Here is a 23,453-nt window from a genome sequence, read left to right as displayed (position 1 = left end):
TTTAGGAAAATAGACATTTACTCTTCTCTTTATATTAACTACAATGATCATCTTAAAGATTATAAAAATATTCATATGCGTTGCTTTCTTGAATAATTAACTTTAAACTAAAATGCAATATGCAAAGTTAATGCTGATACCTTTACGTTTTCATGGACAATGCAGGGACTTAGAATATTTCATTCCATTGACATCACCCTAATTTATGCACAATTGTTATCATTTATATAATTCTATATTTATTTTATATATCCTGTTATTATCATTATTGGTATTAATTTATAGATGTATTTATATTCTTTCCATTTTTCTTCATTTTTTCCTGCATCTCTGAATTTTCACCTTGGAATATTTTACTCTTGCATATAGACGACTCTTCAGAATATTTATTCTAAACATTATTCGCCTAATGATAGCCTATCTACATTTTTGTTTAAAATATCTTTATTTCATCTATGTTCTAAAGGTTATATTTTGTAGGTACATAATTATAAATTGGCAACTATTTTCTTTGAGCACATTGATGATATCATCACATTGCCTTCTGCCCCACATTGTTTATTTTGGGTAGTCATCTACACATCTAATTCTTCTATGCAGGAAAATTATCTTTTTCAGCATTGGGGGTGTTGGAATGACTTTAGGAAGTTGATTATATCTTTTGTTTTTAGCAGTATTATGATAACGGCATGTGAAAACTCTGTTGACCTAAATTAGACCCTTTTCTTTATCCTCTATATCTCATATGTTTTCTTTGACCTTTTCAATAATTTTATATCCTTGTTCTTTATTCTGGATAGATTTTCTGATCTGTCCTTCATTTCACTATTTCTCATTCCTATTCTCTCAAACTATTAAACTCATCTATTGATTTTGTAATGAAATATAACAGTTTTTAATGATAGAATTCTCATTTATTGTTATTGATGTTCATTTAGTTCTTTAAAAATTGTCTTTAGTTTTATATTAAAGATTTCCTAATCTTTGAGTATTTTAAACATGATTATTCTAAGTTATGTGTTTTTTTTTTTCTCTTTGTTTTCATTAATATTTTATCTTTTCCTGTGTCTTATTATTACAGTAGTATGTTGGACATTAAAGAGAAATTGTAAAAATAACTTGAGTATTAGTAGCATTTTCCAATATACATAATTTGTCTTTGTCTACCTATCATCTTTCTCTCTATATATTTATACAGCTATTTATTTTGATTAGGGAAAGAGATTAATAGCTTTAGCCATCCAGGTTCCTATTAATCCAATTATAAGTGTTGAGATTATTTGAATGTGAGCCCAGTTCCTAAAAGAATTGTCTTAATGTCTGGTTCATCTTTATTTCTAGATATATCATTTTGGGGATCTCAAGTGAAAATACAGGGTTTTTACAAGGCCTTTTTCTGTTTGTCTGACAAGGGTTTAAAATTTAGTTCCCCTACTTCCAAATCTCTGTTCTGGTTTTTCAACCTGAAATTTTTCCTCTTCTGTAATTGACATGAACTCCTCACTATAGCAATGTCTGATATAATTTTTTGTCCTGTTTAATATGGTCACAATCTGCAATCTCTAATATAATAGCCAGTATCCTTGTTTGACTTTTGAGCATTTTAAATGAGACTAGTGCATCCTAGTAACCAGATTTTTTATTTAATTTCATTGTAATTAATTACAATTTAAATTTAAATACCCAATATAGGATAATGGCTACCATGTTGGACACTGAAGTCTTAGGGGAAAAGTCGTCCCAAGTGTTAGGGTTGTAATTTGTTGATTTCTTTTTGGAAAGCTTGTCTTCATAATTCTGCACTGCCTTATTAGCTGTCTATGGTCTTCAGGCAGATTTAAAATAATATTTTGCTAGCTTTTCTAGTTTTTCATGAGAAGGAAGATTTCCTCTATGCATTAATTTCATATATTTAATATTAAATTTAACTGCCATAAATTTCTTCATTTCATACTATATCTTTTGGCTATTGTATTGGTCACGGTTCTCTAGGGAAACAGAAAATGTATATATACATATGTATCTATAGGAATTTATAGGAATTGGCCCACACAATGTGGGGATAGGCAAGTCCAATTCCATGAGGCAGGCTGCATGCTGGGAATTCCAATGAAGATTTTAAATGAATTCCCCAGGAAAAGCTGGTTGGCTGAAATAGAAATGGACATTCTCTCTTCTGACTGAAATCATCACTTCTTTCAAGATCTTCAAGAGGAAGGATGAGACATATCTTCTTGCTGAAGGCAGTCTCCTCATTTGACTGTACATATAATCAACCGTAGCTGCAACCTGGTCACGTTGACTCATGAACTTAACCATCCCAGCTACCTACTATGTAAGTTAAGCTGTCAATTTATGTAAGTCAAGTAATCTTGACCCTTTCACTTTTATTAACTGAGTTGCTCAAATCTGCCCCATTTCAGTGTTTTTCAATACTTAGAGTATTGATTTATTTCTTAATAATGCCAGCATTTTCTGGTATTACAAATGATTTTTATACTACATGCAAATTTTCAATAATATTTGTCCTTTTTCATTGTTATTTTGATATAGCTATATATACATATATATATATATATTTTTTTTTTCCAGTGCTCACTTCCAAAATTTTGTGCTTTGGTTTTCCATTTCTTTTCAATTTAATTTTGATTAATTTTTTAGATAAGACAATATCTTTGATTAAGTTTTTCAGACTTTTTATGCCTTTGACGTGATAAACATTTTATAGTAATACAATTCTTGGGTTACATCAGCTCTCTTATTTTTCATAATAATTTTTGGTTTATAATCTGGTTTTAATGACATGATCTTAGAAGTTGGGCAGCTGAAGTTTTCTCCTTTTATGACACGGTAGTCAGTTGTGTTTGTGTTTCGTTTGTCTTCCTAAATTCTTAAGAATGCTTAACTTACTTATAAAAAACAAATATTCCATTGTTTCAGTGTGGGACTCACTTTATTAATTTTGCTTGGAGCAATGTGAATATTTCAATCTGCACACTCAGATTTACTTTTGTATTCTGTAACTTATCATCTATTTTGTGAATCTCCCACAAGGTCTACCTGAGTTTTTAATGTTACAGAGTCTAGATGAATAAATTTTTAATTTCCTTTTTAGTTGTGAGATATTAAACTGTTAGATATATAGTAGATGTTTTCTTACCTCTATTGTTTCATAATTAATATAATGGTTAATTGATATCAAGTCTATTAGTTCCTCTACTGTATTGGAGGAAAAGGTTGAACTGCTAAAGTATGTTGTAAAATTTCTTTAATATAGTAGAGCTGCTATATTAGTGCAGGAGAAAGCAAACTATTACTTTGGAGTTTTCCTTCTATACCTGAATCTTTAGGTAGTCGGGACACAGTGCAAATAACTCTAACTTTAATACTTTTGCATGAGGTGTTGGAAAGTTAATTTATGCTATAATATAATGTATCAACAAAAACAACGATGTAGGAAGATAATATTTTTAAGTACATATTACTTGAATCATTTAAGGAGAGTTTAATAGGCAAAATACAGTATGTATTTTAGCAAACATAAGCCATCCCAAACATTTCTTGAAATTTTCCTTATGTTATACTGGTTAAGAGGTAAAGCCAAGCCTTAAAATTTGCAATTCATCATTTTTCAAAGAACCCACAGTCCTTAATTTTAGAAGTGACCTGGCCATAGTTCAGAGAGACTTACTATACTATTTTGGCATTAATGGTTAAATTTATATTAAAATAGCATTAAATTAGTATTAAATAATTAATGGAAATCATTTACCTTATGTAAATTTAACCTTATTTGTGTGATCTTGGAGAATTTACTTCAACACTCTGGACTTTAGCCTTTTTTACCCACGTACTGATAAATTCGATTACTTGCATGCTTCAGCTCTAACATTAAGCTGCATTTAAAATATACCCCTTTTACCTAATCCTGCCCTGCACCCCACAAATTCTATCTATCTATCTATCTATCTTATATCTATCATCTATTATCTGCCTACCTATCATCTATTTATCTATCTATCTACATATAAAACAGAAACATATGTATATATTGATATATATAAATTCGGTTTTAGTAACATGATCTCAAATTTAATTTTAATTATCTCAAATTTAACTTTTATGAGGAAATTGTCACATACTAATTTTTGTGCTATGGGTAGAAATACTTCATTCATGAAATGAATGAATAGAAAATGATATGATTTTTAATACAAATTTGACTTTACTTAAACAAATATATTCTAAAGAATAGAACCACTTTACTACTATTTGAATATATTTACCTGATCTTTAGAGTTTTGTATATGCACTAGAAAGATACCGTATTAACTAGAAATATTAAATATATATGTTATGTTATATTTAGCTTCTTTGACATAGATGCAAAATAATAAACAGCTAAGCATGGAAATCACCATGCTTATTTAACAATATATTTTCTTTATAAAATTATTTTTGTATCTTTTGATAGTAAGGTCTATAATTTGCACTAAAACATTTCAGAGGTACCACAGCTATTTTTTGATTGGTTTTCTTTTGCTAGCTTTAGCGTATTATTTTTAATTGAAAATCTAATTGTCATTAGACTTTAAATACTCTTAAATTGATGGAGCTACTATGCTACAGATGGATAGTAAATCTAATTCTGAACCACAGTTTTTACCTTAGGCTAAATAATTATTTTTCTCTTATGATATGAAAATAATAAACCAATATATTATTGAGATTAAATGTAACAATACAGAGGTTATAAACACTTAACACATATAATAAATCATCATTCAATGATAAAAAGTATAAAAATATAAGTATAACCCATGCTTTGATCTTTAATATATTTAGTGTCACTAACAATATCTACGTCAAAGTCCTAAAAATTGACTCCTAACTCCTCTTTTGAGCTGACACATTATAAGAATTTTCCAGCCCTTTATATGATTTGCACTGGTCACTTTTATTTTTCTAGTAAATGTACCACACTTACTGTTTTATTACAGATGTTATGTAAAACTTTTATGATATTTGATTTTTTCAAGTATGGATATGTTTCCCAGGACTATATGTGTTTTGATGGTTTTGTTTTTTTCATGTTAGCTAAAAGTCAAGAAGTCATTCTGATATCCTATATCCCATTCTAAAGTGGCTTTGGGTCCTTGGCAAACCCGTCTTTCCCATTCTCACTTCCCACTGCTCCTCTTTGTGAATGAAGCAGTGCAGTTGGATAGGCATGAAGAGAGTTCCCTCACTACGTCAACCTCAGTTCCTAGGGCTGCCATGGAAAAGCCCCATAAATCGGATGGTAACAACAGCAGGTTTTTATTGTCTCACACTTCTGGAGGCCTGAAGTCCAAAATTAAGGTTTTGGCAGAGCTGGGCTCCCTCTGAACCCTGAAGGAGGTCCTTCTGGCCTCTGCTGGCTTCTGGTTTGCCTCCACGCTCGGCATTTCTTGGCCTGGAGATGGGGACCCCTACTGCCACCACTGCCTTTAGATGGCCTTCTCTCCTCCACTGCCTGCATCTGTGTCCAGTTCCCTGCCTTATAAAGACACCAGACATATTGGTCTAGTCCACCCTTATCCAGTTTGGCCTCGTCTTAACTACTTACAGCTTCAAAGACCCTATTTCCAAATAGGGACTGGCTAGGGTAGGCGTGGGTACACTCGAATGTATGTGTCGGGGGAAACAAGACAAACCATAACATGTGTTTATCACAATTTCTTTTTATTTCTCCTAGGGTATAAATTTGAAGTGTTTTCTATCTTTATGTTATGTTTTGGAAACGTGTGATTTATACTAAGGTGAAGAAGTTTAAACTGTGAGTCTAGAGAAATGGATCTTCAAGTCCCTGTTCTTAATACCTCTGACCAAAAATATAAGGTAATATTTTCTCATCTTGGTCCTCAATCTGCTCATATCTTAAGAAAGTAATAGAAAAAACAAACAAACAAAACTAGCATTTGTTTGGTTGTCACCATGTAAAGTAACTGTAATTGGATCTTAGCAAATTGCTAAACTGCATGTTACAATACTTCTGTAGGATACATGCCATCATACTCATTGTAGAGTTGAGAAATCAGAAGCTTAGAAAAAGGCATTGCTCAAATCATGCATGCAGTATGTGGTGGACCTGAAACTCAAACCTGGATGCCTTTGACTTAAGGTGAGGGCTCTAATGACACGTTTGACTTTCATTTATAACTGCAGTAAGTGGGGACAGACTTTCTCAGGAAGCCCCCACCTCTCCCTTCTGCTGTGATCTACTTTCCTCCTGGAACCAAAACCTCAAATTTCTCTTTACCCTAACAGTGTTATAATTTGGCACTATTTAAGGACTAACACATTGTCATTGTATGATTGTCATGTACATTTTACATTACTCCGTCTGTTCTTAGGAGACATGGGACATCCACATCCACATAGTAAACATTCTGTGGAGAACCAAAGGGACCTGTTGATTCACTTTCTGCTCAGGCTTTCCTGGGTCCTGCTGGTCCAGTTACTTGCATAGATGTGGCAATGGAATGATAGAAAGAAATCTACAATTCCTAATGGAAAAAAAAAGAAAAAAGGGAAAGGAAGGAGGGGAGGGGAGGGGAAATAGGGGAGGGGAAGGATTGTGTGCAATTTTTATTATTTAATTAAGCATTTAATAAAGGATAATTAAGTGATATGACAAGGATTTCTGCCTTGTTATGAAAAGAATGATAAAGTCATTCATTTTTTCTACCTTTGTTATTACTTTTTCTCCTGAATCCATTCATGTGTGGCATTTATAGTCCTTTGTTAATCCTTTCCACCTCCTTTGATGAACTAAAATCCATTGCTAAAAATTTAGTTCAGTGTTACAATCACATAATTTGGTTTGAAACATTTAGTTCATTTTTTTTCAAATAAAAAGGAAAAGTAAATTTTAGATTTTATTATTATTGGATAAAATTTTTGATTCATATTTATATAGTATATTGCTTATTTTGTAAAAATAATACATATAAGTTAGCTTTTACTATCTATAGTACAGATTCCTCAGGAAATTTAGAACATAATTATAAATCCAGAAAAGCGCAATATTAAATTGAGTAAAATAATCTTGACAAATAAATTTCGGGGGGGGACAAATTTGTTCATTTAAATACCCTCTTAATTCTCACCACATTAAAAATATATAATTATACAAATAATATTTTATTACAAAATATTTATTTAGTGCAAATCCTGGAGCAAAGTTCACATGAAAGAGAAATGTTTAAAATATAGTAAAGAATGAGTTATTTAGGCATATTCAAGACAACAAAGAATAAATCTATAGTAAATTGATTCTAGTTTAGTCAAATGAAAAATACAGATCACTTTATATTTTAGTGAAATCCAGACAAACATCTTAGAAGTATAATACACAGATTAGGACATTTGAAAAAAGTGCACACAAAAACACACCTACATGCACCATCTCACACACAGATATATACACAGAGACTCACAGAGAATTTATGTTAATAAATTCACATGCACTTTATAACCTATCGAAATACACATATATTGTACAGCAGAACTAGTATACTTGTTAAGACCAGGGAATCTGAAGCCAGGCTCCGTGAGATTATATTCTGATCCTGCCATTCACTTTCCTCATCTGTAAAATGGGGATAACAATAATTATTACATCACAGAGCTGTTATAACTATTAAAGAAGTTACTAATAAAAGTTCTATAACAAGGAGTGCCAAATTAAATGTGCTCCATATGTGTTAGCTAATGGATATATTTAGTTTTAGAAACCAGATGCAAAAGTTAGTGTCAAAATATAATACTCAGAATATAATGTCTCCATAAGAATCATAACTACACATGCAGGTCTCCAAGACATGAGTATGTACATATAGGTAGAAATCATATAAATTATTCTGAAATACACACTTGAACAACATCAGTAATATTGCCAAGGCAATGTAATCCATCTTAATTGGAAATTTGCCAAGGCAATGTAATCCATCTTAATTGGAAATTAGCCAGCATAAATTTTCTCTTTATTACATTATACATATGTAACATACCACATTATGTTATTTATAAGAAAGACATGGCAAACATCAATTAAGACAGTTGGATAATGGTTCATACAGGGAAATATTTGTATATGATACTCAAGTGGATAAAATAATCAAATGGATTATTATATGTTGTTTGCAGAGCTGTCCAAAACTTTTAGATGAAATATTTTGTCATTTTCCTTTATATGTCAGTTTAAGAATAATTCCATTTAACCATCAGTTGGCTTACCTTAATAATTACCATATAATTAAATTCAGCATTTGGCTGATTTTATTTGAAGGTCCCATTGGGTAAAAATTAGGTTTCAATCCCTACTCAAATTTGCAAAAGATATGCTGAAATTTATGACACCTTTCCTCAGGGGACAATCATTAAGTTTAAATTAACTTTTGTTTTGTGGTCTTAGTACATATTTACCTCTAGAATATAATTTCAATCACCACACCCTCCATACCCTGAATATTTGAATGGAATATTAGTCAACAGAAGCCCTTCAAAGGCCAAGAAGTGTGGCAATCCAGTACCTTCTATTGCTAGAAATAGCTAATTGTATTCACTATAAACATATGTAGCATATTTTAAATACTGGCTAATGCTTATTTACATGAGCCATAGCATATATATGATAATTCAGAACAAGACAAAGAAGCGTTACAAAATCTACTCTCCATGGTTTTTCTTCTCTAAAAAATACATTACATTTTAAAAATAATATTTAACAGGTATATGATACAAATAAATCTTCATAACTTTTAAAATGTTAATTATGAACTTCTTGTGAAGTATCCATTTAATATTTGGCCACCTAAACAGCATCATTAATATACTTAATGATGAAAATTAAAAGAATAAAGATGTTTACCAAGGTATTATTTTCATTTTAATTTCTTGAGGAAAGGAACTATACTTTTCCTGTCATAAGAATGAATATTAGTTTTCTATATATGATAAGGGAAATTGTGTTTACTGAATTCTTATTTCTATGTCAACCACTGGCTAAGTATTTATCCAGAAATTACCTGCTGTCATCTCACTTTACATGAGAGGTAGGATTTAATTTTCTGAATTTGCATATTAGGAAATTGGTAACATAATTTTTTAGGAAAAAATGCATAAAATTAAACTTATATGACTTTGTCTTAAAAGGAATGTACATAATATAAATTGGTAGTGAGTAAATTAAAGAGAGTGCTATAATTCCAGGCAAATGGTGGCATGTCCCTGGTCCAGTGGTGGTCAGGTTTAATCATATACAGTGGTCAGGAAAGGCCTCCATAAAGAGGAGCCTTGCAGATATATTCCTAGTAAGATGGAATGAACAAACTACTTGAAGAGTATTTTAGTCAGCTAAAAGGGTGCTGATGCAAAGTACCAGAAGTCTGTTGGTTTTTATAATGGGTATTTATTTCAGGTAAAAACTTAACAGTCACAAGGCCCTAAAGGGTCCAATTCAAGTTTACTTACTGTATTAGTCAAAGGGGTGCTGATGCAAAATACCAGAAATCAATTGTTTTTTACAAAGGGTATTTTTTGGGGGTAGGAGCTTACAGATACCAGCCATAATGCATAAGTTACTTTCCTCACCAAAGTCAATTTCCATGTGTTGGAGCAAGATGGCTGCCAACGTCTGTGAGGGTCTAGGTTTCCTGGGTTCCTCCCTTCCTCGGGCTTCTTTTTCCTAGGCTCATGGTTTCTTTCTTCCTGGGGATTGCTTCTCTTTCCTTTGTGATCTTACTTCCTGGGGCTCTAGCTTAAGGCTTCAGTATCAAACTCCAACACCAAAACTCCAATATCGAAAGCCCTTAATTCTGTCCTTTACCATGCCTTTTATCTGTGAGTCTCCACACACCATGTATACCTTTGAATCCAATATAATCTAATATGCCCAGAGGAAAAGATCAGTTTACAAATATAATCCAGTATTTCTTTTTGGAATTCATCAATAATAACAAACTACTACACTTATCAAACTGTTGCCACATGGTGAAACAAGATGGCAGGCCAAGTCTGTGAGGGCTCAGCCTGCCTTCTTCCGCTTAAAGCCCAGTGGGTCCAGTCTCAGCTGTAGGCTAGCACAAGGCTCATCTCTTCCTAGGGCTCATGTCTTTCCTGGTTAAGCTGCTCTGGTCTCTTCACAAGGTCAGTTGTAAACTATCAGTTTCATCTCTCTTCCTGGGGCTGCAGGATCCTCTGTGTATCTTCTCTGTATACCTTCTTCTGTGTGAGTCTCTTTTATCAGCCCACCAATGGGGTGGGAATTCAACCCTGCATGCCCTAATGGCGTTGTAGAACCAAAGCCCTAATCATAACATAATTACATCGAAGACATCAGTATTAGTCAGGGTTCTCTAGGGAAACAAAATCAACAAGAGATATCTGTATAGTATGACATTTTATAAAATTGTATCACATGACCATGGGGATACATAAATCCAGATTCTGCAGGCAGGTTGCAACCAGGGGCTCTGATGAAAGTCCAGTGAAGGTTCTTTATGAGTTCCTGGGAGACATTGGCTGTCCCAAAGATGAGCTGGGAAATTCTCTCTGAATGCTGAAATCACTTCTGCTTTTAAGGCATTCAACTGATTGGATAAAACGTCACTCATTGCTGACAGCAATCTCCCTGGTTGATCATAGATGTAATTAGACATCTATGGAGTACACTCACTGATGACTAAAGTCCATATATATCCCTGTGTTACAATTAGCTCAGTGCTTGATTGACCAAACAAAGGGACACAATTACCTGGCCAAGTTGACACATTAGCCTAACCATTACATCTCAGCTGAATCTAATACAATCGTAGGGTATCATGCCCAGAGGAACTGACCAGTTTACAAACATAATCAATTCTTTTCTTTGGAATTCATAAATAATATCAAACTGCTACAAAGAGTCACATAGATAATGTTCCAGGTAGTGGGAAAAGTAAGAGGACAAAATAGCTAGGATTCTTTTAAGAACAGACAGAAGGCTACAGCAGACTAGAGCGGAGTTAATGAGGAGATGGTTGGTGTGAGATAAGATTAGAAAGTAGATGAGAGTGGAACACATGATTTTACAAGCTAAAATTTGAGTGTTATGAAATGAATGAAAATCAATTAAATGGTTTTAAGCCAAATATGTATTAATATCATTCACATATTATAATATTCATTCTGCTACTAGGTGAAGAATCCATTGACAGTTGGCAAAGGTTAAAGCTAGGAGAGCAATTTGAGGTTTTTGAAGTAAGCCAGAAAGGAAATCATATGGACTTGAACACATGTTGGGGAAGAAGACATAAAAAGATGTGGAGATAGAAGTTATATTTTGGAGGCTGTGCCAGCTAAGTCTGATAATATATTGGATATGAGATGTGAGAAAATAAGATGTTTAAATAAAGAATAATAGAATTTTGGTTAACTAAATTGTGGGAGGAGGGGCACCCGGCTTGCCTCAGTGGCAAACAGTGCGGCAAGAGGTGACACCGCCTCTGCCCACTGGGCCTAGACAAGGTGACCACGCCTGACTAGGCCTTTGCTGCTAACGGCTGGCCGGCACCGCCCTCCCCCTTCCTATCTCCCGCCCAGCCCAACATCCAGCCAGCTCTCACTCCCCCTCCCCCCTCCCTTAAACCTAATCTCTTAGTACACTGTTTGCCCAGCAACAGCTTCAGCCTATCAAGAGTTAGCACATACTCTACTGGCCAATCACTAGCCCAATGCCAGAACATTGCCTTATATGGCAACAGCATTTGCCCTAGCCAATCAGAACCCGCCACACTACTCCCCAATCCTATAAATCTGCATCCCCCTCCGCAATAGACCAGACTTGTGCCATCAGCCTGTCTCCACGACTTCTTCCTGGGTCGTGCGCCCTCCACGCCTTCGGAGCCCCCGAGGGAAGCCTCAGCAGCCGTACGAGGCTTTCTTCCCCACGCCAGGGACCCCTCTCATCCCACAACGGGACCCCACTCGTCCCTTAACAGGGACCCCGCTCGTCCCACCACGGGACCCCGCTCGTCCCACAACGGGACCCCACTCGTCCCTTAACAGGGACCCCGCTCGTCCCACAATGGGACCCCACTCGTCCCGCAACAGGGACCCCGCTCGTCCCTTAACAGGGACCCCGTTTTGTCCCTCAACTGGCACCCAACGTGGGGCAAAGCAACCCCACCACTAAATGGTTGAATATTGCTGTTTTTAATGGGATAAGAAAGATGGAAGAAACAATGAATTAGACGAGTGATGAAGGCAAGGAAAACTAAAGAATATACATTAAAAATATATACTTATCCATCTAGAAAATGCCCTAACAGTCAATGGGGACAGGAAAAGGATTTGAAGTTTATTAAAAAAATCAGAAATTAATAAATCACAAAATATTATTTTCATAAGAAGATTATGCATATTCTTTCATATTGTATGGAGACTTTGCCTAAAGTTCCTGAACTGAAAACAAGCAAAGTTAAGCATCTTCATATTCTAATGACAGTTCACAAAGGTGCTAAACACATTGTCTAGTGTTGACCAATGGGTGGCTAACTTTGATTTATCTTTTCACTTTATCCAGAATAAGCTTTAGTTGCAAGAGCTATTTATTTATGCTGTAAACTTTCCAGCTATTGAAGTGGATATTATAGTTTCTTCTTCCTCAATATTGCCCCACAGGTCAAATGAAAGAGGCCACTAAATAGAGATCTACAGAGCATAGTGATATGTCGAGCAAAGATAGACCAGCATTCCATTCTCCAGAGTGCTGCTTAGTGAGCTCCAGAATCACAAACACCCACCCTGGGACAGGAGATCATAGTACAAAGGGAGAGCTTTTCAGATGATTTTCCCTGTGTCAACTAGAATTTGGGGTATTATAGCGCCCTGTAGCTTCTTATTGCCTGTATCTAGTATATAGAACTTAAAATTATATATAAGCAAAGCCAACTGCTGCAGCTATATTAACATCAGACACAGTAGATGCAGAGAGGGTAAGGGAAGTAGAGATATAGAGAAATATTACATAATTTAAAAAATTTTATTTATCTGTCATATATAATAAATTTATAATTCTAATTCACTAAAAACAGTGCCTTGAGAGAGATTATAGCTTTTAAATATGTTGGTAAAGAAAGTGGCTGAAATCAATAAGCTTACAATCCATCTCAATAAATTATAAAACAGAAAATATAATACTCAAGGGCATCATAAAAAAACAAGAGGACATAAAACACATATTACAAAAAGAGAATCAATAAGCCAATGTAAATAATGAGTAAAGGATGTGACTATAGGTCCTAAAACATTATAAAAAAGTCATAAAAAGATATAATGAATAGTTTTATTCCAATAAATTAGAAAAGTTTAATAAGAAAGGCAAAACACTTGGAAAGTACATCTATAAAACACATACCAATTAAATGGGGACTCTGAAGTCTTATATTTATAAAGGAAATTAAGTAAAAAATTGAAAAACCTGTACTTCAAAATAAACCTAAATATTATACAAACTCTCCATGGAATGGAAAATGAGGAACTAAAAAGTTCAATTTTAAAAATGCATCATAATCATGATACTACAACCTGATAAGAACATTAAGAAAAGGGTCGGATGCAGTTCACTTTCACTTATCAAAATAAAGTACTACCCAAAAAAAATGCCATCCAATTTCCTTACAAATTTAATAACAATTCACTAAAAATGTATAAATACAGTATGATCTAGGTAGGTTTATTCTGTGAATATAAGATTGATTTAGTATTTTATAGTAATAGTGAAAACCTGAAATTGTTCCATAGGAATAAGGAAAGAGAATGTCTGTAGTTGACCCTTCTAGTAATTGGGCTAAAGCAATAATGCAAGAAAAATAAATAGAAGGTATTATGATTGGAAATGAAGCAAAAATAAAATAATTATCTAAGAGGATATATCTGGGTAAATGGAAATCCAAAGAACCTAAAAGGAAGTTATTAGAATTAATAAATTACATTACCAATGCTTCCATGTAAAACAATACCATTTACAATTGCATATGAAGTATCAATATAAACAAGTTTGATGAAATTTATGCAAAGCCTTTTTACAGAAAACTATAAAATATTGTTGACAGATGTGTAGTAAAGAATTTGGTTTTGCCCAAAGTGACATCTGACCTTGGCCCTTGGTTTCTGAAAGGTATATTATACTATAACAGGGGCATCTTTGTTTAGGGTGGAAGCTAACCAAACAAGATCTTAGGATGGGGCTGGCCACATACCAAGTCATAAGGTGGGAGCTGACTATGCCTTAAAGACCAACTATGTGATTTAGTGTGGGGTTTTAAGTCACAAAGTAGCAGCCATCCTGAAGGCTGAAATCAACCATACTGGCGACCAATCAATCAATATAATGAAGTCTCAATTAAAAAAAATAACTTTGGCCAACGAAGATGGATGAATTTTATGGGTGGCAGGACTGCATGCTTATGGTCAAACACTGATTCTATGAAGGTAACACATGTCTTGAAGAAAATGGAAGCTTCATATTTGGGGCTCTCCCAGACTCTGCTCTATGTGTCTCTTCCTTTAGCTGATTTTAATCTGTACCCTTTCCCTGTAATAAACTGTAAGCACAAGACCGATAGCTTTCAGTGAGTTTTTTGTACCATTTTAGAGAATTATTAAACCGGGTTTAAGATAACCCAAAATCACAATTAGTGCAAGAAGTGATCTGGTGTGGACTCTTCTCTGGCTTTGTAGTTGGAATGAAACTTCTTGCAGTTGGTTATCAGAAGTCTTGAGCAGAACTGGAAGTCCTCCAGTACATACCCTCAAACTGTTCAGTTTGGCTAATTCTAAGTAACAGAAATTAAAGAAGTCCTACTTAATGGGGAGTTATACCATGTTTTTGGATTGAGAGAAGCAAAGATGCCAAATTTCCTGAATCTTATGTACATTTTCAGTGCTCTCAAAAACAAACACCAATTTACTTTTTATTATTGATTTTGTTATTTGGTCAAGATGATTAAAAAATGTAATAGATCAAATATAGTTAAGACATGGATTAAGTATGTCACTGAGGTTGGCACATTTGCTCCAGTAGATATCAAGATTTATTTTAAATCTACATTAAATAAGGCAGTGTGGACTTGTTACAAGTATAGATAATGTGACATAATAAAATGGAAAGCCCAGAAAACTAACTGCAATGTATATGGACTTGAGATTTCTTTCAAAGTGATAGCACAGAAGGTGATGTGACAGGTTTTTCAACTAATGGTGCGGGATTGTTTAATTTTTCTTATGAAAGTAGTGAATTTGACCTATATTTCAAAGCATGTACAAACATTTTTTCCAGATGTGAATTAAGGTCCATCTATGAAAGGAGTGAAAATAAAGTCTAGGAAAATAATGTGGAGGATATATTCATGACCTCAACTTAGGAAAAGATTTTATAAGTAGGAAAAACAAAAAGACTTATAATAGCAAAGTAAGAAATGTGAAAGATATATAAAATTTACTGAAATGAAATTTTCTATTTACCAGAAGAGAAGGAAAAAGAAAAACAGATATAAAATATACTAGTGAAATATATAAACAAGGAAGGATTGTCTCCAGAATATATATTTTTTTAATGGAGAACTTGAGTTAACATTTAATTTGATTAAACTTTTAATAAAAGAGGATATCCAAATGATCAATAAACACATGAAAAGTTGCTAGATTTCATTGCTAGAACATATCAAAGATGCAAATTGAAACTACAAAAACTACCACTATATACTTAAAATTTAAAAATTGCTGAAAATCCAAGTAATAGCAAGCATATTGGACAACAGTCTCAAAACCGACTGGGGAAGGTGGTTTATATTGATAAAAACACTTTGGAAGAATTCCTTGAAAGTATCAACTGAGGCTGAAAATAGGTCTCCTCTGTGAGCCAGATATCCCCATCATTAGGTAGATACCCAAAAAAATGCAAATTTGTATATACTAAATAATATTTACAATGATATTCCCAACAGCACAATTCATGTGACCCAAGCTAGAAACAACCAATTTTCAGGTAACAGTGAACAAAAAAGTGATTTTTCATGTATTTATGTAGTAGAATACTATAAAGCAGGTGCCAACAAACGTTTTTTGAAAAGGGTCAGATAGTTAATATTTTAGGCTTTGTCAAGCATAAGACATAAGGTTTATAACTTATCTACACTTTTGTAGCATGAAAGCAGCCATAGACAATATATAAATAAATGTTTGTGATCATATTTCATAAAATCTTTATTTATGAAATGTGAATGGGCCCAGAATTGGACCACAGGTGGTAGTTTGTGGAATCCTACTATAGAACAAGGAAAATACATAAACTATGGCTAAGAAAAACAACATTGATGGGTCTAGCAAATATAATGTTGAACAAAAAAGGCAGACATAAAAAATGCATACTGCCCATATAAGGTACCAGGCTCCTTGGAAAAATGACTGGTTCTAGGGCTGCAGCAGGGAATGTACAAGATAGCCTGGAGAAACTTAGAGCGCTAGATAGGAAGGAAGCATTCAAAACACAGAACAATGATGTATGTCATAGACAGTCAACTGAAAGAGCACCCAACGGCCAAAGTTGAAAATTCTGAGCAACAAAATAAGAAACAGTATTGGACTGTAACTGATAGTATTGATTAAATATCTATGACTCCATATGAATAAATGGAGGAAATTTACATGGCAAATTTCCCACGTAAAAAGATTTCACATAATTTATGTAAATACTCTGCCCTCAAGGAGGTGGAGCATGGCCTCCTTCTCCTTAAGTGTGGGCTGTGCTTGGTGACTTCCTTTCAAAGAGGACAAGTGTGGAGAGTGGGTAAAAAACAGTACATTAACAGTGGAGTAGCCTAACCAACACTGCCTCAGGCATAAATCATCTCAGTATGATGTGACTAGAATGGCATTTCACATCTGTGTTCTTCCTCTCCTCGGGCTAATAAAGAGAAAAATATCAGGCCAACCTAAATTGAGGGATGTTCTATAAAATGCCTGACCAGTACTACTCTACTCTGTCGAGTTTCTCAGAAACAAGCGAAGGCTGAGAAACACTTACAGGTGAAGAAGCTTAGGGAGTTATGATGACCTAAAATAAGATAGTATCCTGGATGGGATCCTGTTACAGAAAACGAAGGCATTAGGCATTACTAAAAAAAAAATACAAATACAGTATTGGCTTTGATGAGTCATAACATATTACATTGGTCCATTAGTAATATGAGATTGAGACATGATGAGAAACAGGATGAGGGCTATACGGGAACGCTCTATAGAAACTACCTCTGCAGCTTTTCTGTAAATTTGTACTTTTTTAGAACTTAAAAGATTATTTAAATGCATAATGCATGATTCCACTTATGTAAACTTCAAAAAAGCAGTCAAAACTATAGTGTTTAGACAAACATGCTTGAATGATAAAATACAAAGAGAAGCAAAAAAGTGATTTTTCTTAAAGTCAGATTAATAACTACCTTGTGCAAAGGAACAGATAGCAATTTGGAGGTGGAGAGAAGACAGTTTTTTGATGCTGGCAAATTCTAGCTTCTGACCTGGGTAGTGGTAACAAAACATTTTCCTTGTTTTGTACAAAAATGGTTTGCAGTAAATCATTGAGCTGTATATTTTTGTGCACTTTTTAAAATCTATCTATCTGTCTGATCACCCATCTACCTGTCTATCCAGAAACAAAAAGAGATAGCATCTTGAGGGAATGAGGAGACTCCAGCAAGATGTGGCTATGGCTATATCATGGGAGAAAATCATTTAGCCATGTTTTGCCACCAACACCAAAGCGTCCTCACTGTAGCCTTTCAAGGAATTCTGTCTTATGGTCCATGAAACCAAAATTTGAGGGTATACAGAGGTCATTGAATAAGCATATAAGAATATCAGCAATGGAAAATCCTTTCCCTTCAATCTCTTTTCCTCAGTAGTGATCATGGAGCAGCCAACTCTAGGGGAAATGTAAATCATTTAAAAGGCTTCTACTACCTGAGGTTTGAGTTGCCTACAGGCTTCCCATTGGAGATGGCATGGATGCCTCCCATTAGAGGGAGGTCCCTCCTGGCTGGATGCACAACTTGATCTGTAGACATGCTAAGTGTTGGAAATGTATGAGATCACCTTGGAAGAGAAGATAAGGAAAGTCTAGAGCAATATTCTGAGGAACTGCAAACCATAGTCTGCAGAGGCGGCAGAGCCAGGAGAATATAAAAGGAGGAACAACTCAAGTAGAAAGAAATTGAGGAAAATGTGTTATCAGCTAACTTCAGAGAGATTACTGTGAAAAAGAGGGAGACGGACATTCCAGTGCAAAGCATTGTTCTGATTGTAAATGTGATGACAACTGAAAAGTGTCCACTGGGGTTAGCTCCTTGGCACTGTAAATTCTGCCTCTTGAAGACCAGGACCAGAGCATCATCAGAGTCCTTGCGAAAATGAAAGCCAGAAGATGAAAGTCTGGAAAGACAATGGGAGGGAAGGAAGTTGGGAGAGCAGTATCATCTCCATGTTCAACTCATCAAGCCCTTTTGAATTTGGGTGAATGACAAAGGAGCTGGAGGTGAGGAAGGAGCAGTCAATGGGAACTTTTTGAACATACACATAATTTTAGGGTAATGATGCAGTAGACAAGTCAGGTTATCAATGCCAAAAAATGCATGAGTAATCAGAGAAAATGTCCTAGATTGAGAGAATAAGTAGAGTACTAACCTTCAGATAGTTCATAATAATGAGAGGTAAATGGGATACTAGCTTGCTTCCATAGTTCCCTTTGTTAGAAGAGACCTAGGAGTCCTTAAATAGTGGTTTCTATTTTCGCCATAAAATATGATACTAGCCATTAGCTAAAAGTAATTCTGTTGGTCTGGGTAGTGAGAACAAAGAGTATAGAAGAAGTTAGATCAAATAAAGTTACATTTATTTAGATAATAGAAAACAAGCTTTCAGGGAGAGATTTTCACGCTTGCAATGTTTAATGCCAGTTTGAGATTTGCCGTATGTGTTTCGATCACTTCTCTCATGGGAGTTTCCCCAGCAAAGTTCACCTGTTCAGGTGCAAGCAAAGAGAAGACAAATATTTGGGTCAAAACAGAATCTATCATTTGCCAAACAGAAGTTTGTGGATATTGATAAGGAAGGCATTGTGGTGTGAGAGCATGGAATCTGTAGCGTATATGGCTTTGCATTTTCCTACAACCCTTCCAGTCTTTCCTTCTATCCCAGTATCATTTTATTTCTTAACAGTTACAAGGCAAGCCTTGAGAAATAACTGTTTCTGAGCTCATGATTGATAAGTAAATCTTGTATGCTTAGACTTCCTTCTCAGGAAACTCTAATAATAATCTGTTCTGTGAATTGTTTGATCATCTTCATGTCAATAGAGTTCCCTTATGCTATTACTGTACAGATTAACTTCAGCCCTACTGAAAAACACTGTAAATACTCATTTGACATAGTTAATGTGCAAGTGTAACTTCATCCCTGCTGGGAAACACTGTGAATGATGGTTACCTGTTTATCTGTTCTGAGCACTGCCCTTTTCAATCATGCTCCTCCCCCTCCTCATGTGCCCTCCCCATCTGCACATTGACATATCCTATAAAAGAACCCCTCTTGTGATAGCTGAAAAATGTGCTTTTTTTTTTTTTTAATTCTTTTCTGAAGCAGCTCTGAAAGATTCAGATATCTGCTTTAGATCTAGTCAAACCTAATCTCAGTCGTTTACTCTTTGTTTCTGGTTCCTGGAAGGACAACAGTCAGACCTTCCCAGTTCTACTTCCAGGAATGTCAGGAATAAGATAACATCTCAGCAAAACCTCAGAGTGGTGCCAGGAGCACCTTATGGCCCAGGAAATCTGTAGCTTCCCTGGGATAAATGTCTGTGAACTGGAACATCAAAGGACATTTTGTATACAGGAGATATCACAGGATTAGGAAACTAGCTCGTACCCCCCTCAGGAGACCTGGTTATCACCCACAGGGCAGGAAAGCATCACCCAGTCATCCCTTGGTCCTCCGCCCCTGTTCCACCTATAAACCCCGCCCCCCCCCCCCCCCCCCCCCCCGCCTTCTCACTATGAACTGGTTTGGGGGAGATTCCCCAGTTCCATGCTTGAACATTCACAATAAATCACCTTCTCCTTGAGACACTTTTTTCTCCTTTGCAGCACCAGATCAGGGAGGTCTGTTTACTGGAGTAACGGTGTTTATGGTAACAAATTTTGGCAATCATGAAGGGACCATGCTGCTTTGGAGACTAAGCCCCCCAGAGTAGCCCCAATCTGTGTCTCCTCATCCACAGGGCTTCCCGGGATCCCGCAGCTCCATGCCTAAGCAGCTGCTCAGGGATTTTTCAGGAGGACAGGGGCTGGAGCTTCCAAGTGAACTTTCTGCCATGGACAGACACTGGGCACTTCTGTGTGCAGATGATTATGAAGCCAAGTTTTTCCCAATGCTAGGTAAGTGTGTGAAATTCTTTCTTCTGAATGTGTTTCCTTTAACTTTATTACTCTCTTGTGCTGAGGGGATTGTTGGATTGGTTTTGTAAGTCTCTTTATGCCAGAAAGACTATTGAAATTTGAAATGTGAATTGCTTTGAGGTCATGTATATGGACCTGGTGGGGTTCAGTCCCATTATTCATGACCTTAGATTTGGGGGTCTCCTGTTGGTCACATTCTTTGCTTTGAAATTGGAAATCTTGTTGCTTTGGAGGAGCTCCTGTCCTTGATGTTCTGTCTTTGTGACTTCTGTTGGTGTTACAGAGCCAGGGGAAGCTCTCAGAACGTGCTGGCTGGGTCTCCCTTGGGTTGCATTTTGGACAATTGGTCAAAAATTGGAGGAGACCCTGTAAAGAAAAGGAAATTGATTTTCTATTGTAATACTGCCTGGCCACAGTGTAAATTGGATGATGGTAAAGTGGCCCAAGAATGGAAATCTGAAGTAGTTTAATACTATTTTGCTGTTAGATTTGTTTTGTGAAAAAGCAACAACAATAACACATACAAATGGGATGAGGTAACTTATATTCAAATTTCCCTAGAATTGTATAATGACCATGAAGCCTTGAAAAAAATGCAAATTGCTAGTTTTAAAGAAGGGTCTCGAGAGCCTCTAGTGACTGAGGCGAGGGATCCCTTAGATGATATTTCGGTCCCTCCTCTGCAACCCCTGTGGGTTCAGTGGTGGGTTGTGATGCCCCTCTGGCACCTCCTATGATTCAGAAGAGGGTGCAGTCAGAGGAATGACTTCCATCTCACACCCACAGGGGTGTACAATCTGGTCAGAGCAGACTCTTCTAGGGTAGGTCAATTCCCGATGTGCCCAGTCCTTGTAGGAGTTGATGATCAAGGATATTCTCAGGAATTGGTGCTGGTCCACAGCCCATTCTCAAACTCTGATATGATAAATTGGAAAAATTGCACCCCTGACTATAGAGAAGATCCTGAGCAAATGAGGAGCCTGTTGTATCTATTCTTGCTACACATACACCTAATTGGGCAGATATTCAGGCGTTACTGAAGGCTTTACTGACTCCAGAGGAAAGACGGATGGTTTTAGATAAGACTAGACAAGAAACTGAGCACCTAAAGGAAGGGGACTCCGGAAACACTGTCGTTGCTGCCATGGGAGACACTGTTCCTGCGATGGATCCCCACTGGGACCCAAATGAGCCCGGTGAGGATGCCCAGATGAATCATTATTAAGTGATGCATTTTGGCTGGGTTAAAAAATGGGACTCCAGAACAAAAATCTCTGAGTAAAATACAAGGAGTACACCAGGAACCCAATGAAAATCCTTCATCTTTTCTGGAAAGAATTCTTGAGGTATACTGCAGATACACTGATGCAGATCCAGAGAAGCCTGAGAATTCTAGGATTATTAATTGACTTTCATTAGCCAGAGTGCTTCAGACATCCTCTGTAAATTGCAGAAAATAGACGGTGGGCTCCCAATGCCTCAGCTATGCTAATAGACGTTGCCTTCAAAGTGTACAATAACCAGGAACAAGGTGAGAAGCAACAGCTAGAGCAGCAGACTGCACTGTTGGCAGCTGCCGAGTTGAAATCAAGGGGAGCTCAGCAAGGGGTTTAAAAAGGGAGGTACTAGGTATACTAAAGAACAGTGTGCTTATTGTAAGGAAAAAAGACATTGGAAGAAAGAATGTCCCAAATTAAAGAAAAAGAAAAGGGAAAACAGCAGAATAGAGATGATGGCTCAGAGGCTTGACTTCGAGGACTCTGACTAGGGCGATCCATGGGTACCGGCAGCGCTTGGGTCTGCTATTCCTTTCTCCTACCAAGAACCTTGGGTAAAAGTAAAGGTGGGACACAGACTAATGGACTTCCTCATTAACACTTGGGCAGCCTGTTCAGTTTTGAATTCGCCATTAGCCACGAAAACAAATTGAACTGTATTGTAACTGTATTGAATGGTCAGGGCACATCCACAGTGCTTTTACGGCCCCTGGATTGCAAAATTGAGAAGGAATATGAACAGAATCAAGTTTTCTATGTGTTGGAGTATCCTATACCTCTATTGGGAAGAAACTTGCTGACCAAATTAAATGCCCAAGTTGTGGTTTTCAGAAAGAGAGGTAAGAATTTGAGTGCCCCCAACAAAGGACTGCATTTGCAAGCCACCTTCCTACAAGCCAAAGAAACTGAAAAGAACCCTGCACCAGCCCACATTTTGGAAAAAGTCATCTCTAAGTTATGGACATCTGGCATCCCAGGAAAGGCTGTGATTGAACTCAAAACTGGAGAAAAACTGAAAAGATGAATCAGACTTTGAAGAAAACTATTGCTAAGATACGTCAGGAAACCAACCTTACTGGGAACAAGGTATTGCCTATTGCCCTCTTCGGAATTTGGGTTGCCCCTAGAAGCAGACTAAGTTTAAGTCCTTTCAAAATGGCTTATGGGAAGTCCTTCCTCGAAAATACAATTGGGAAAACCTTTATGCAAAGTCTGTATGATAAGTTATGAAAGGATGCTGTCCTCTTTTTGGGTGATACTGTAAAAATGATTTCTGAATTTGCTCATAACCATCCTTTTTCCCCTACTGATATGGTCTTACACCTTTATAAGTCAGGAAATTAGGTATTTTTAAAAACTTGAAAGAATAAGCACCCTGAAGACCAACTCACCCCTAAATGGGAGGGACCTTATTTTATGCTATTAACTACCCACTCTTCTCTAAAATTACATGGTGTTAAGCCATGGAGTCATCACTCACGAGTTAAACCAACTTCCCTAGAAAGAAAAGAAATTGAAGGAGTTGCCTGTATTAATTAGCCAAAGGGGTGCTGATGCAAAATACCAGAAATTGGTTGGTTGTTATACAGGGTATTTTTTGGGGATAGAAGTGTACAGTTACAAGGTCATAAAGCGTAAGTTA

The sequence above is a fragment of the Dasypus novemcinctus genome, chromosome 11 (genome assembly GCF_030445035.2).
Source record: "Dasypus novemcinctus isolate mDasNov1 chromosome 11, mDasNov1.1.hap2, whole genome shotgun sequence".
Classification (NCBI taxonomy): Eukaryota; Metazoa; Chordata; class Mammalia; order Cingulata; family Dasypodidae; genus Dasypus; species Dasypus novemcinctus.
Note: the sequence above shows the minus strand (reverse complement) of the source record.